At 32.2% G+C, this 13282-nt stretch overlaps 1 pseudogene; it reads left to right on the plus strand.

The window, feature by feature from the left end:
• The first annotated feature begins 7379 nt into the window (after positions 1-7379).
• Positions 7380-12418, plus strand: LOC132799910 (protein Ycf2-like; annotated as a pseudogene).
• Positions 12419-13282: the final 864 nt, after the last annotated feature.

Raw genomic sequence — 13282 nt, forward strand, 5'->3', positions numbered from 1 at the left:
GAGGTTGCTGATCAAGATAAGGTTTCTAAGACTCATATTGAGTGGAAAGATCAAGTAAAAGCTGAAAGAGAGGGGAAAGAAAGTGGCAAACCCGAGAGCTTGGAGAAGGAAGAGAAATCTGAAGGTTTGCGCCAATCCATGGGGAAAAAAGAAAAAGAAGGAAAAGAAAGGTTAAGTAGCAACTTTTATTTGAGTTTAGGGGATATTAATAAGGTTATTGAGTGTAAGAAACCTTTGCTGGTCATCATTTATAAAGAAAATTATTTTAATGATCAAACTAACTTTGAAGAACTTGAATTGCCAAGTTCAATGATTTCTCTTTTGAAGGAATTTAGAGATGTCTTCGCAAATGAAATTCCAAGTGGACTACCATCCAATTAAGAGGGAAAAGGTGAGCTTGCTGTCCAAGGTAAGTCTTCTAATACTCAGGTTGTGTGGAAAAATTTTAATAAAACCAAGAGTGAGAATTTTGGTGTAAAAGCCGAGAGTGAGGAAGGTGAGATGGCCGTGAGTGAGAAAGGAAAAGGAAGACAAGAAAGGAAAAATACAATTTTTTATCTTAGCTTTCATGATGTTAATAAAGTAATTATGAATAAGAAATCATTGCTGACCATGAATTTTAAAGATACTTATTTAAAGATGTCTTTATTGCATAGAACTTTATCTGCATTGTTGAGAGCTTTACTTAGTGGCAATTTGAAAATTTGGAAAATATTGTTTGCTAACTTTAAAAAGTGTAATTTTTACCATAATGAGCATGTATTTCTAGATTTTGTTGTAATAGTATTTGACCCAGGAGAATTGGTTTGGTTGCACTTACAAAAGGAAAGGTTTCCTAATCAAAGAAAGTCAAAGCTCATGCCGCCTATGGATGGACCTTTTCAAGTTTTGGAGCCCAATAACAAGAATGCCTACAAGCTTGATTTACTAGGTGAGTATAACATGAGTGCTGCATTTAATGTTGCTGATTTAACTCCTTTTGCTGCAGGTGATGATCACCTAAACTTTCCTACAAGCTCATGCCGCCTAAACTTTTATTTGAGTTTAGGGGATATTAATAATGTTATTGAGTGTAAGAAACCTTTGCTGGTCATGATTTATAAAGAAAATTATTTTAATGATCAAACTAACTTTGAAGAACTTGAATTGCCAAGTTCAATGATTTCTCTTTTGAAGGAATTTGGAGATGTCTTCCCAAATGAAATTCCAATTGGACTACCATCCAATCAAGAGGGAAAATGTGAGCTTGCTGTCCGAGGTAAGTCTTCTAATACTCAGGTTGTGTGGAAAAATTTTATTAAAACCAAGAGTGATAAATTTGGTGCGAAAGCCGAGAGTGAGGAAGGTGACATGGCATTGAGTGAGAAAGGAAAAGGAAGACAAGAAAGGAAGAATATAAATTTTTATCTTAGCTTTGGTGATGTTAATAAAGTAATTATGAATAAGAAATCATTGCTGACCATGAATTTTAAAGATACTTATTTAAAGATGTCTTTATTGCATAGAACTTTATCTGCATTGTTGGGAGCTTTACTTAGTGGTAATTTGAAACTTTGGGAAATATTGATTGCTAACTTTAAAAGGTGATGTGATTCCGGCCGAGCCCGCTCCACCGATAATCCGCTGGGGTGCTGACTCGACACGGATGAAGACTAGGCCAATCAAAAGAGCTCAAATTAAGAGATTTAAGGACAACCTGGAAGTATTTATACAGGGGGTAATCAATCTCAACAGAGCTTGTCCATACTTGAAGATACACAGCCTATTCTAAGCATCCAAGTGGTGGAAGCCGATACGGACCCGGCTGACGGTTTTGATACATTTTTGGAGTCCGGGAAGCATGAAATGGTTCCAATGCTTTATGGGTTCAATACATATGCCTAAGAGGTCATGGAATCAAGTTAAAGCAGCCTCAAATGCAATCAAAAAGGGCTTGTACGGACAGCTTCAACAATTTGGCCGAATTTGCTGTATTGCTTGCTGGCTTTACTGTATTTTACTGTTTTAGCCTTTTCTTATTTTTCCAAGCATGGGCAACGTGTGGGACTTCATATTCAGCTTATTTGGCATCCTAAAAAGCATCTAGAAGCTGATTTGAAGCTCAAAGAGGTCAAAGATTGATCAAAGTCAACTTGATCAAAAAAGCTAGTATTTTAGTTTCCTAATTATATTCTACTTTTTGTTTTAGGAAACTACCATTATTTTTAGTTTCTATTTATTTATTTTCTGGACAAATAAGATTAGGAAAGTTATTATTTTATTATTTTCATTGTAAATTAATTAATTCCTAATTCAAAATAAAGGAATTAATTAATCCAAATTAGATTAGGAAAAGGAAAGTTTTGGCCAAGGTAGACTTCTTCATTGTGTGGCCGGTTTTTCCTAGGGTTTTTAGGGTTTATTTTGTTTCTTTCAAAGCCTATTTAAAGGCTTATTTTTCATTAATAATATAACTTAAAAACTTTGATTTGATTAAGAAAATACTTGTGAGATTAATTATCTCTTTGTTCTTTGAGAACACCTAAAACACCATTAGAGAATTGGTTGTTTTAGCTTGACTTATCAATAGGTTTTCCATCCCCTATTGTGGCGTCTACATTATACCAAGGTTTCTAACCACAGGTTGGTTAGGGGTTGAGGTCAATTCCATTAGAACTTGAACTTAATTAAAGATCCGGGCTAATATAATACGGGTTTAGGAGCAGGTCGTCCTAGGTTCGTATCAAAAAGTGTAATTTTTACCATAATGAGCATGTATTTCTAGATTTTGTTGTAATAGTGTTTGACCCTGGAGAATTGATTTGGTTGCACTTACGAAAGGAAAGGTTTCCTAAACAAAGAAAGTCAAAGCTCATGCCGTATTATATTGCACCATGTTATCACCTTGGACATATTAGAAAGTTCCATCACTTTGCATATACTAATACTTGTACTGTTGTATTTATGTAATGATTTCTGTTCATCATGCTATTGTATTTGTACAATGATTTGTATTCATGTTTATGATGATCATGGTCCATTTTAACTAGGTTAATATAACCTATGCTGTCTTTTGAATGTGGTTTATTTGCAATTATTAATTACTTATATTTATATTCTCACTTAATAATTTCTTTATGTTTATGTTATCATCAATTTCAATATACTTTTATTTTTAAAATAAGGGCGTCGTCATAATAAAATATATTGCACCATCGTATCACCTTGGACAAGCACCTAATCAGAAAAACGAGGACCTTTTTTGTTTTTTTTTTTTGGTTGCAATTGATTACCTCTACAATGCAGATCATGATCTTAATAGGCTATTTCTTAAAGAGAATTAGGAGGATACATATATATACGTATATTTGTTTTTATTCCAATTCATGATAGTATTTAGAGTAACAGTGATTCTCTTTCCTTCAATGTTTTACCTTGTGCATGTTATTTTTAGATTGAGAATTACTTGTATATTTGTGTAGAGTTTGTTTTGATTGAAAATTAATTATTTGTTTTCTGGTTTAATTTATGCTCAATCATGAATGCTATTGGCTTAATAAAAAATGTTTTATTGGTGAAATTATTATTGCATTTTTTAGAGTTTATCTTTTTTTCCTAAATTTTATTATTGCCTCTATTTTTCAAATATTCACAAATGCATTTAGTGTTCTTGGGGAATTTCAATGGAAGTGAGGAATCAGTTATGGACATTTTTTCCCCAATATCCATCAATTAGTAATTTGTTTCTAATTGTTTCGTTTGTATTTTGTCTTCAAATTTTTTTTTTTAATGTTTTTTTATATTTTAAGAATGAGATGGTATGATTACAACAAACATGCGTGGATACAGTTTATGGTACGACTATAGTAAGCATGGATATTGGTGCGGGTTTTTCAAATTACATTGTAGCATCCCACAAGTATAAATTATATTGTTTGCTTTATTCATGTTATATACAGATGCTTTTTCTTCTTTAATATTTTATGTTTGCAATGTAAATATAGTGTGATATCAATGTCATGTGTGTAATGAAATTTATAATAATATAATCAGTTTTATGCTTATTAGTTAAACATATAATTGAAATTATATAATATCATTAATATTTATTAACATGCACAAGCATAATTCACTACCAATCTGTTGGTCACTCAAATTATATTTCACCAAACCATTCAATAGATACCAAAATAAAGGTTTACAGAAACCCAATATTGATAATTGCTAATGCCAATTATATAAATGAATTGGGTTGTTGAAACATCTTCTCACTTCATTAATTGTTATTGACCAATTCTCAGTCACTAAAAAAGGGATACAGTGACTAACATTTTGGTCATTAAATTGCATTTCAAATTGGCAATGATTATTATTGACCACAACATTCGTTAGTGAAAATTTTCTCGATGACCAAATCATAGTTACCACCAAATGCAACTAGTCACTATACCGATAATGTTAGTGACCACAAAAATGTGTCACCAAAACACTATTTAAGGACGAAACAATTAGTCGTTGAAACTAATTTTATGCAACCAAATGACATTGCTACTAAAACAACGTGACCACGATTTTTTGGTCTCTCAAAACCACTCGCGACCAAAATAGGACGTTTTGCAACCAAATTACTGGTTGTTCAAAGGCTTTTTTTTTGTAATGATCTAAACAAATTTAGACTATACTATTGGGTAGTCATGCAGTAATTCAACCTTCATGAATCCTTTTTTTTCTTTCATTTTAGGTCAAACTCCTTGAGCTATCACCTAATACAGGAAGGGTGATCTTAGAAAACCGCCCTACCTTTTTTTTTTTTTTGTCACAAATATGAAAGTTCTACATATAATTTGCATATTAGAAAGAGTACCCTATATAACACACAAGTTCTCCACCAATTTCTTCTAATCGAGCCTCTTTGTCTGTCATTATACCCTAAGAAGTAGAAAGAATTACAATCCCCATTCCGCCTAAAATTCTAGGCATTCATTGATAGTTAGAATATATTCGTAGACTGGGTCAGCTTATCGGTTTTAAATTTAAAACAGCTTTATACGGTCCTTTCCTATTCCTTCTATGTCGTAGGGTTAAAACCAAAAAATCTTTGTTGTTTTCCTGATGTTTCCGCATTTTTTCAATAAAACCTTCGTATAAAAGGATTTTTAACATTGTTTTCAATAATATTAGTAGATGGTATTTGAACTGTTCTTTTTTTATTCATGTCAGCATTTCATATAGAGATTATTATGTCAGCAATAGTGTCTTTATTCATGATAAACTCATATTATTGTTGTACTCAAATTTTGATATAATCAACATGCTTTTTTTCTGTTTTTCTTTATTTTCTAATTATGAATTCTTAGAGGCATATACGTGAGACTCAACCAATCTCAACTTACTAAATAATCTTAATCAATTTCAGTTAAATACTCAGTTAAATATTATAACTATATTAATTATATTAGTTATGTTATGGTCTATTCTTATAATACTTTGGGTGCTAATGAAACTATTTTAGTGAAATTTTACTATCTTAATTCTCAGGTGATCACGCAAAAAATTCGAGTTCCTTTTGGATTTATTTCTTGATCAATAACAACCGTAACATTGCATCATATCGTATGATCATACAGGTCTCACATTTAAGCTCTTTCCAAGTACGTACAATTACAGCTCTGATCACTTCTGATCATTCTAGAGGTGTATTTGGTACTGCTTCCTTGATAACAGCAACAATAACATCACCAATATGAGCACATCATCGATTACTAGCTCCTATGATTCGAATACACATCAATTCTCGAGGTCCGTTGTTATCTGCTACATTCAAATGGCTTTGGGGTTCAATCATTTTTTTATCTGTTTTTTCAATTAACATAAAGGATGAAGTAAAAAAAAAAAAAAAAAAAAAAAGAAATATTGTTTGTTCAAAACCAAAAAGGAAACCTGCAATTGTTTTTTTTTTTTTCTTTTTCATCCAAAAAACCTTTGCTTTTGGTTCTACGTTCCTATTCCAAAAAAATAAATTGAATTCATATAGGCATTTTTGATGCTGCTGGTGAAATAACCCTTTCGTCTATATTTTCTGCTACTTCGCTCATTTCATTAAGTATTCTACCGGGTTTGACGACAGCTACCCAATATTCAAGAGATCCTTTCCCCAAACCCATACAGGTTTCTATAGGTCTTCTTGTAGCTGGTTTGTCTGGAAATATATGCACCCATACGTTCCCACTGTGGCAGACAATTTGTTTATATAGGTCTGTAATGGGTTTCTATAGGTCTTATTCAATTTGTCGAGATGTGATCCAAGTGGGTTCAAGCGCTTGAAAAGCATATCTACCTAAGCAAATATGATTGCCTTGATAAGATATTCCTTTCATTCTTCCTCTATGATGTTTATGGAATCTGGTTCTTTTGGGGTTATATTTTGTTTATTAATTCCATCTCAACAACAGAATTGAACATGAGAGTTTCTTCTCATCCAGCTCCTCGCGATTGGAACGATTAAAAAATAATATCTATGTATTTATATTTATGTATTTAATGAGTAATATACTGAAAAAATATATTGATTCATGAGATTGTTTCAAATTTCATCTAATCTATTAGAAATTTGTATATCTTTTTTTTGATATATAACTAAACATGGATCCGATTTATAGATAATTTTTATTTAGAGATAATAATATAGATAAAGTCATTTTGTTATAATGTTATAACGAATCTTTATTTTGTTTTGCTTTTTATTATCATATTAGATTGGTTAAAATTTAGAAATCCAATAAAATCAAAATTTTCACGAGTGGAAATTTAGTCTTTCAATATTCAGTTGTAGGATTAGTCTATTTACTCGTTCCGCCATCCTACCCAATGAATCATTAAGATTCATTTTCAATATAATCTTATGTATTCGTAGGTTCTATCATTCCCCTCACTTCTCGATTAATGGTTAAGTCTGGAGCCCCTAACGAAATATGATTTGTTCTCAAGTCAATCCTCTCAGTACTTATTAGCTCGGGGTTCTTAATTCTTTTTCTATGAACATATTTTTATAATTATAGACCAATCAGTATTAATTCTTTATTACATTCCTCATTATGAGATGAATCATAGACCTTACATATTGGAGTCATATATCATTGATATTTGTTTTTTTTTCGCTCTTTCTCTCATCCTTCCATTTATCTGCATATTTTTTTTCTTTACAACTCATACTTGGATTAGTTTTTTCTTTTTTGTTGTTTGTTTATGCAAAAAAGATTTCAGTTCCTACATTGATATGACCAATATATCATATCTCGATTGGTTTTTTATATCGAGATAATGCAAAACGATGAGTTGGTTACTAGTTCTATATTAGTTCTATGTTTATATTAGTTCTATAATAGTTATTAGTTCATACTATGGGCTGGTACTTCTTGTTTTTATTTATTTTTTTTATGATTCCTAGTCCTAAAAAAACCATTGAGTCACACACTAAGCATAGCAATTATATCATATGATTAATCGATTTTTTATTCAACCTTATAGAATTGTTCATTTTTGTTTTGAGTTAGGAGAAAAAGAATGAAAGAATTTGTCATTTTTTTGTTCTATTATTGGATGGATAGAATAGAACTAAAGATAAGTCAAGTAAAGGCCTATTATTCCTCTTCTATAAATATCTAAATTTTGATGCCTAATACCCCAGAAATAGTTTGAACTGTATAAGAACAGTAATGAGTTTTAGCTTGAATGGTTTGTAGAGGAACCTTTCCTTCTCTGATCCATTCGACACGTGCAATTTCTTTTCCATCGATAAGCCCTGCAATTTGTAATTGAATTCCTTTTGTACCTGCCTGTTCAGTTAATTCAATAGCTTTTTTTTATTGATTTACAAAATAAAACTCTATTTTTTAATTGTCCGGCTATAAATTCTTCAAGAATATTAGGGTTTCCATAAGGGTTTTCAATAGATCCGATTGCAACTTGGAATTTGGAATTCAAAAGGATCAAATAGGAAATGATACTCTCAATCATAGAACTATAATGAAATATACGATCAACCAACATTTATCAAATTTGAAAAAGAGTAAGAAGAAATGGTTCGATCCTCTTATTTTTATTTCTCGAACCGAGAGATCTATGAATCGGGATCCTAATGCATGTAGATACAAATGGTCCAATGGGAGCAAGATTTTACAGGAACATTTGGAACATTTCATTTTTGAGCATAATAGCCATTTTCATTTTTAAGTAGTGCTCAATCGATTACATAATAATCAATATTCAATTGATTGGTCTGAGGTTATCAACAAAAAAGATTTGTCTAAGTCACTTCCTTTCTTTTTGTCCAAGTTACTCCTTTTTTTATCAAAGTTTCTTCTCCTTTTGTCTAACTCACTTCCTTTTTTCTTTGTGAGTTTTGGGAATATCCCCATTCATAGGTTTGAGATCCACATTTATGAATTGAAAGGTCCAAATGATCAACTCTGCAATTAGTTGTTAGAATCAATAGGTTTTCAAATCGTTCATTTGAAAAAATGGAAACCTTTCTTATTAGATGATCATGATACTTCCAATAAAGTGAAATTCTTGATCAATGGAGGAACAGTATCACAATTTTTGTTCAATAATATACCAAAGTGGATGATTGTCTAATTTCATACTAGAAATAATTGCAGGAAATATTTTGATAACATGGATTCCTATTTCTTAATGATATCCCATGATCAAGACAATTGTCTGAATCCCATGAAACCATTTCATAGAAATTCATTGATATCTTCTTTTTATAAAGCAAATCGACTTCGATTCTTGAATAATGCACATCACTTCTACTTCTATTGTAACAAAGGATTCCGTATCAACAATTATGATTTTACGTACGAACAATTCCTTAATATCTTGTTCATTCGCAACAAAATATTTTCTTTAGGCAGTGGTAAAAAAGATATGTTTTTTTGGAGAGAGATACTATTTCACCATTCGAGTTACAGGTGTCTAACATATTCATAACTAACAATTTCCCACAAAATGGCGACGAAAAGTATAAATTGTACAAATATTTCCATTTTCCAATTCGATCCGATCCATTCATTCATAGAGCTATTTACTCGATCGCAGACATTTTTGGAACACTTCAAACAGAAGGACAAATAGTCAATTTTGAAAGAACTTATTGTCAACATCTTTCAGATATGAATCTGTCTGATTCAAAAGGGAAGAACTTGCATCAGTATCTCAATTGCAATTCAACCATGGGTTTGATTCACAATTCATGTTTTAAGAAATATTTACCATCCGAAAAGAAGAAAAAATGGGGTCTTTATCTCAAGAAATGCCTTGAGAAAGGGCGGATGTATAGAACCTTTCAACAAGATAGTGCTTTTTCAACTCTCTTAAAATGAAATATATTCCAAACATAGGATACAAATATCTAAATTTGATATTTTTAGATACCTTTTCAGACCTTTTGCTGATACTAAGTAGCAGCCAAAAATTTGTATCCATTTTTCATGATATTATGTGTGGATTAGATATATCATGGTGAATTCTTTAGAAAAAACTGTGTCTTCCAGAATGGAATCTGATAAGTGAGATTTCGAGTATGTTTACATAATCTTCTTCTGTCCGAAGAATGGTTCATCAAAATAATGAGTCACCATTGATATCGACACATATGAGATTGCCAAATGTTCAGGAGTTCCTCTATTCAATCCTTTTCTTTTTTCTTGTTGCTGGTTAACTCGTTCGAACACACCTTCTCTTTGTTTATCTAGCCTATAGTGAGTTACAGACAAAGTTCGAAAGGGTCAAATCTTTGATGATTCCATCATACATGATTGAGTTGCAAAAACTTCTGGATAGGTAACCTACATCTGAATTGAATTCTTTATGGTTAAAGAATCTCTTTCTAGTTGCTCTAGAACAATTAGGAGATTCTCTAGAAGAAATACGGGGTTATGCTTCTGGCGGCAATGTGCTATAGGGTGCTGGTCCCGTTTATGGGGTCAAATCAATACGTTCTAAGAAGAAATATTTGAACATCAATCTCATCGATAACATCGATTTCATAAGTATCATACCAAATACCATCAATCGAATCACTTTTTTGAGAAATACGAGACATCTAAGTCATACAAGTAAAGAGATCTATTCATTGATAAGAAAAAGAAAAAACGTGAACAATGATTGGATTGATGATAAAATAGAATCTTGGGTCTCGAACAGTGATTCGATTAATGATAAAGAAAGAGAGTTCTTGGTTTAGTTCTCCACCTTAACAATAGAAAAAAGCATTGATCAAATTCTATTGAGTCTGACTCATAGTGAACATTTATCAAAGAATGTCTCTGGTTATCAAATGATTGAACAACCGGGAGTAATTTACTTATGATACTTAGTTGACATTCATAAAAATTATCTAATGAGTTATGAGTTCAATACATCCTGTTTAGCCAAAATATGGATATTCCTTGCTCATTATCTGACAATCACTTATTCACAAACCTCCTGTGGAGCTAATAATTTTCATTTCCCATCTCATGGAAAACATTTTTCACTCCACTTAGCCCTATCCCTCTCTAGGAGTATTTTAGTGATAGGTTCTATAGGAACTAGATGATCCTATTTGGTCGAATACCTAGCAACAAACTCCTATGTTCCTTTCATTACAGTATTTCTGAACAAGTTCTTGGATAGAAAGGGTTTTCTTATTAATATAGTGACGATATTGATGATAGTAACCGTGACCTTGCTATGGAGCTGGAGCTTCTAACTATGATGAATGCGCTAACTATGGATATGATGCCTGAAATGGACCGATTTTGTCTCACCTTTCAACTTAAATTAGCAAAAGCGATGTCTCCTTGCATAATATGGATTCCAAACATTCATGATCTGGATATGAATGAGTCCAATTACTTATCCCTTAGTCTATTAGTGTACGATCTATCTCGGGATTGTGAAAGATGTTCCACAAGAAATATTCTTATTATTGCTTCTATTTATATTCCCCAAAAAGTGAATCCCACTCTAATAGCTCCGAATAAATTAAATACGTACATTAAGATACGAAGGCTTCTTATTCCACAACAACGAAAGCACTTTTTCACTATTTCATATACTAAGGGAGTTCACTTGGGAAAGAAAATGTTCCATACTAATGGATTCGGGTCCATAACCATGGGTTGCAATGCACGAGATCTTGTAGCACCTACCAATGAGGTCCTATCGATTAGTATTACACAGAAGAAATCAATTATAGACACTAACATAATTAGATCTGCTTTTCATCGATAAACTTAGGTTTTGCAATCCCAGGTAAGATCGGTACAAGATCATGGGATCCTTTTCTATCAGATAAAAAGGGTTGTTGCACAAAATGTACTTCTAAGTAATTGCTCCATAGATCCTATATATATCTATATGAAGAAGAAATCATGTAACGAAGGGGATTCTTATTTGTACAAATGGTACTTTGAACTTGGAATGAGCATGAAGAAATTAATGATACTTTTTTATCTTTCGAGTTGTTCTGTCGGATTGGTCACTCAAGACATTAGGTCTCTACTCGGACTCGATGAAAAAAATGGGATCCTTCTTATGGACTCGTTGATAATGATTTTGATCTACTTCATGGCCTATTTGAAGTAGAAGGTGCTCTAGTGGGATCCTCACGGATAGAAAAAGATTGCAGCTAGTTTGATAATGATCGAGTGACATTGCTCCTTCGGCCCGAACCAAGGAATCCCTTAGATATCATGCCATATCATTGGTCAGAGATTTCTAATGGATTTTTCGATTCTAATTGATAGAGGATGATTTATTCAATCACATAGTTTGGGCTCCTAGAATATGGTGCCTTTGTGGCTTTCTATTTGATTGTATTGAAAGGCCTAATGAATTGGGATTTCCCTATTGGGCCAGTTCATTTCGGGGCAAGCAGATCATTTATGATGAAGAGGATGGGCTTCAAGAGAATGATTCAGAGTTCTTGTAGAGTGGAACCATGTAGTACCAGACACAAGATAGATCTTCAAAAGAACAAGGCTTTTTTCGAATAAGCCAATTCATTTGGGACCCTACAGATCAACTTTTTTTCCTATTCAAAGTTCAACCCGTTGTCTCTATGTTTTCACGTCGAGAATTCTTTGCAGATGGAAAGATGTTAAAGGGGCTTCTTACTTCCCAATCAGATCTTCCTGCATCAATATATAAGCGCTGGTTTATTAAGAATACTCAAGAAAAGTACTTTGAATTATTGATTCATCGTTAGAGATGGCTTAGAACCAATAGTTCATTATCTAATGGATTTTTGCGTTCTAATACTCCCTCTGAGAGTTATCAGTATTTATCAAAGCTGTTCCTATCTAACGGAACACTATTGGATCAAATGACAAAGATATTGTTGAGAAAAAAATGGCTTTTCCCGGATGAAATGAAAATTGGAGTAGTGTAACAAAAGAAAGGTTTCCCATTCCTTAGCCGGAAAGATATGTGGTCATGAAACACTCGTTTCTTCCATATTTTGGACCTCAGCTCCATGGAATGATATACTGCTGAAACATGGAAGAATTTAAATCTTAGATCAAAAATGATACGAACCTAGGACGACCTGCTCCTAAACCCGTATTATATTAGCCCGGATCTTTAATTAAGTTCAAGTTCTAATGGAATGGACCTCAACCCCTAACCAACCTGTGGTTAGAAACCTTGGTATAATGTAGACGCCACAATAGGGGATGGAAAACCTATTGATAAGTCAAGCTAAAACAACCAATTCTCTAATGGTGTTTTAGGTGTTCTCAAAGAACAAAGAGATAATTAATCTCACAAGTATTTTTTTTAATCAAATCAAAGTTTTTCAAAGTTTTAAAGTTATCTTATTAATGAAAAATAAGCCTTTAAATAGGCTTTGAAAGAAACAAAATAAACCCTAAAAACCCTAGGAAAAACCGGCCACTCAATGGAGAATTCTACCTTGGCCGAAACTTTCCTTTTCCTAATCTAATTTGGATTAATTAATTCCTTTATTTTGAATTAGGAATTAATTAATTTACAAAGAAAATAATAAAATAATAACTTTCCTAATCTTATTTGTCCAGAAAATAAATAAATAGAAACTAAATATAATGGTAGTTTCCTAAAACAAAAAGTAGAATAAAATTAGGAAACTAAAATACTAGCTTTTTGACTACATTGACTTTGACCAATTCTTTGATTCAAGTGAGCTCCAAATCAGCTTCAATATGCTTTGTAGGATGCCAAATAAGCTTATTGTGAAGTTCCTCACGTTGCCCTTGCTTGGAAGTAAGAGAAAAGG

Source organism: Ziziphus jujuba, chromosome 11 (genome assembly GCF_031755915.1).
Source record: "Ziziphus jujuba cultivar Dongzao chromosome 11, ASM3175591v1".
Taxonomy (NCBI): Eukaryota; Viridiplantae; Streptophyta; class Magnoliopsida; order Rosales; family Rhamnaceae; genus Ziziphus; species Ziziphus jujuba.